This window comes from Pinus tabuliformis, chromosome Q (assembly GCF_031772625.1).
Source record: "Pinus tabuliformis cultivar Carrire ecotype Pingquan chromosome Q, CPIR1, whole genome shotgun sequence".
Taxonomy (NCBI): Eukaryota; Viridiplantae; Streptophyta; class Pinopsida; order Pinales; family Pinaceae; genus Pinus; species Pinus tabuliformis.
Genome location: NC_142296.1, coordinates 958697604 through 958701941, shown reverse-complemented (window position 1 = coordinate 958701941; position 4338 = coordinate 958697604).

Below are 4338 nucleotides of genomic sequence, written 5' to 3'. Positions count from 1 at the left end.
TTATCGCAATAACGAAGAGTTTTATAATATTTTTAAAGTCACAAGTTTATTTGTGTTCAAAAGGCTTTTAAAATGATTCGTTTACCTAAAGCCTTCTAATAAGGGTTTTTCGTATGATGGGTTAATACCTATTTTGTTTATGGACACAAATCTTATTAAAGGGACCCATTTCTTATTTAAATTTTATGTAAAGATTTTTTTTTTTTTAAGAAATGGGGGGTTGTTGTTTAGCACAACACTCTTGAAGGTGGGGAAGTGGTCTAATGGAGTCTATATGTATCATTTCTCTTTCAGATAGAGGGGTTGGAATTTTGTGGTGGAGGCTTGTATGTTATGGTCTTTTCAGCTAATACATGAGCAGTTGCAACTATTTTTCAGGAACTCTAGTTTTGTGAGTCTGTGGTGTTTGTTTACTCTTTCTATCAGTTTCTAATGGATAAATTATCTTTCTTCGCATGCTTTTTCTTCTTTCTATGAATTACCTTGTAGTTAAATAGACAAGATTCTTGATTTCAAGCTCTGTTTATGTGGTGTTCATAGTTGTATTTATTTCTTCTAAAGCTAATGAAATCATACTTACCTATGCTCATTAGTCTCTTCAAAACTTTTGAATCTATACTACATTGACAAAATTTCAAGTATACCATAACATACTGATACCTAGCTCCTCTCTATACTTGTCTCTGCACTCCTAAAGCCTAGACCTAATCACTTTCTCTAAACCCTAGTCCAGCAAGCCTTAAAATCTCAAATTCACAAATACACAAACAAACTTGCATATCTAGCCTAAAAACTTTGAGAGATCCCTCTCTGGATCAGTAGGGCTAGCTACTGAGCTGAAAGTGGTTCGATGTTGCCTCTTTTGATCTCCTCCTTAGCCTAGGAAATCGTCGGGAATAACATAACCAAAACAAACAAACAATGCCTCTAATAAAACTATACACCTCAGAAATTACTCTGGCATGTACTTAGGCTAAAGGTGAGATTCTTTAAATCATCTTTAGGTTATACTTAATGGGATATTCATATTTTTACCGTGATGTAAATTTGGTGTTAAAATCAATATATAAATCCCGGTTATTATCATTTCCACTATTGGTCCATTTTTAACTAGTTGTACCCCATAATATCCTTTTCGCATGTTATCTCCACATACCCACCAAAAATATCGAATATGGAAAACAAATGGAATTTTGGAATTGTTTCTAAAAATATGTCATTTAGACACCCTTCCAGTGTATTTGACCAAATGTACCCACTTGAATTTCTTCTTTCATATTTATTTACATCCTAAAAACTATCAATTTCAAAAACCAAGACAACACCAATATCTTCATATCCTAACACTCATCCATATTTTCTACAAATCGTATGAATTAGTAATCTCTTACAATTAAAATTGTTAAATTATAATTGTTTGAAGAAGAATAAAAAATTCTAAGAGAATAATAATTCTCTGACAAGTAATTACCAAGATTAGAAATTCAACTTGAAATCGAATTTCAACACTCATTTGGAATCAATGATATGACTTGTACATTCAACATTCTTATATATAAATATTACCTATATGTAAATATTACATTCCCTATTATGGATATTACCATATTCCATATATTCTGAATATTTGTGAGTATACGAACCTTGTCTGTTACATACTCACTGAAACCTACAAATATTCAAGATAATTAACAACTCTTTGATGATAACATCCAACTTTTGCATCATGGGGATACCAAAGAAACATTGCTCTGTTGGATTAAATGTAAAAGGACAAAGCATGATCTATCAATGCTCTCAATTGCAACCTAAATTTATACATTTGTTCTAGGTTGGACACATACAAAGTCTACACTGAGTTTAAGCTTCATATTTCTCTCTTGCAATTTTCATTGAGTAAATTATTTTTCTTTTACTGGCCCAAAAGATTCTAGAGACTTATCTATGTATTGTTACTTAAATGACTACTTTGAAAGTTATTAGCTTTATTTAAGAAATCTTACACCTATTATTTAAATTTAAAATCTCTTCATCAATTAGTGTTAGTGAGGGTGTCTTTTCATACAACTTACCACTACTATTAAACTTAGCTACAATGTGTAATATCTTTAACTCAATTAGGTCAAATATTGTTTTATGTTCTTCACAATTTGTGTCTATAATCTTGTTCGACATGGTTGTCTTAGGTCGTAGACTGATTGTAATTGGCAGTAGAGGAATTAGCATAAAGAGAAGAAACTCATATAAAGAAGAGACATTGAGTTTGAGAAGAGGTGACATGTGAAAGAAATATTCACTTGTTTCATTCTCAAGGAATTTTTTTATTGAATCTCAATTTGCTAAGGAGAAACAATAAGAGAAATTCATGTTTGGAAACTAGTTCACATGAATTTCTTTAGTAGAATAAACTAATTCAACTATTCTTAGAACGTAAATGGGATGATAAAATGAGGAATTTATTTATCTGTTTATATGTAAAGATAATAAGATTGAACAGATATGAAGAAGAATTTCTTGACTTTCAGTCACATGCTAAAGATGAAAACAGATGAGAAAAGTGAGTTTAAGATGGACAAAATGGCTAAATCTAAACTATAAATTTCTACACAGTTAGTTTGAAGACATCCATACAAAATGTATATTCTTCATGTGAGAACATTGGCTTATAGGATGATTTTCTTAGTAGTTAGGCAATAAATATTTTGTCAAAGGGATAGGCAATGCTAAAGTTTAGGGAGCTCACAACAGTTTGTTTCCTTCAACTCTATTAAAAGGAATATCATCCATCTGCACAAAGCAGAGTATGGACACTACCACACTACTTACCATCAATGTAATTGAATATCCTACAGCGAGGCATGGCTACTTGAATAACACTTTTGGCCTTCATCAATGGCATGCTCCTCTCATTGTTCATGTAATTGTGTAGTTGTAAGGATGAAAAAAAAGGGTGGGATGGATCAAATCGTGGAAATAAAGGATGGGGATGGTATGGAAATCAACTAGACAAGAAGGGGACAAAATGAAGGAAGAAGACAACATCTCTTGAGATGAATGGTGGAAAAACTATGAAATAGGAAACTAATAGGTAGGGGAAAAGGAAAGAGGGAAAGAAAGGGGACATAATCCAATAAAGTTAAGAAACATAATTTGTTTATCTACAAATAAATAAACTTGAGAAAATATAAATGAGTGAGTCTCAATTATCATATGCCAAAGATCAAAATAAATGAGTTTAAGATGGAGAAAATTCACGTGAGATAGTTAAATTGTAAATTGTTAGATTCCAAAAATATTCATAACGAAAATATTTCATTCGCTAAAAAGAAACAGGAATGAAAAGGACATGATTAAGTCCAATGAAAGTAATAGATTTAGAAAGGATCAGAACCCTAGAATATTGTCCATATCATTGTGGAAGAAGAGATAAAGGGTTTTGCCGTATGGTTTGAGCATTCAGAGTCTTGGAAAACTGCATATATTTTCTAACATTACTATTCAATAATGATATCATTATCCGTTAACAAATTTGGATTCATCCCTTGGATATAACCTCAAGGAAAAAACATGTAGCCATAAATATCACTGACTTTTCACTCATACCATATGTCATATTGTTTGCATATTCTACAAAGAGTAAAAATGGTCTTCCCTACATACATATACTTAACGGGGTTTGTATTTCCTAGGTTGCTTATTAGTACAAAATTCCATTTTTCCTTTTCTTGTTCATATTTATTTCCATTTGTTCCCATCTAATATTGAACCAAAATTTGGTTAGATAACTATATTGTTTATGCTAGTATGGGTGAAGAGGGTAAATGCTTCCTCAGCTAGTTGGAAAACTATGTTAAGCCACATATTCTAGTGACTTTGGCATACTTCATTTGTGTCTACAACCACCCAAATGATAGGAAATTGAACATGTTTTATTTTAGGAGAAATATTTTTTCAAGTTGGATTTTCCTAAGGGAAGATATTAGGGGGGATTCCTACTTGATTCATATTCATGGAATAGTTGGGTTTATTGAGAAAATTGTAGCTATTTAAGAGGAACGTTGAAGATATAGTAGATATTTTGGTCCAATCACAAGGGTTGAATGCACACTTCAAAGAGTAGATTCTCCATCATATGATGGGAGTAGGTGTGTGAGAAAGGCGTTATGAAGAGTCAATAAGAAAGCTTCGAGAAGGTCTCCTAGTTGGTTCCTGAAATGTAGATGTTATTGGAATACAATGAATTAGACAATTAATTAATTAATCGTTTGTTGAGGATTTGTATTGAGTTATTTCATGTATTATTCCAGACTCTAAGTTGAACAGTTTCCACTTTAAGTT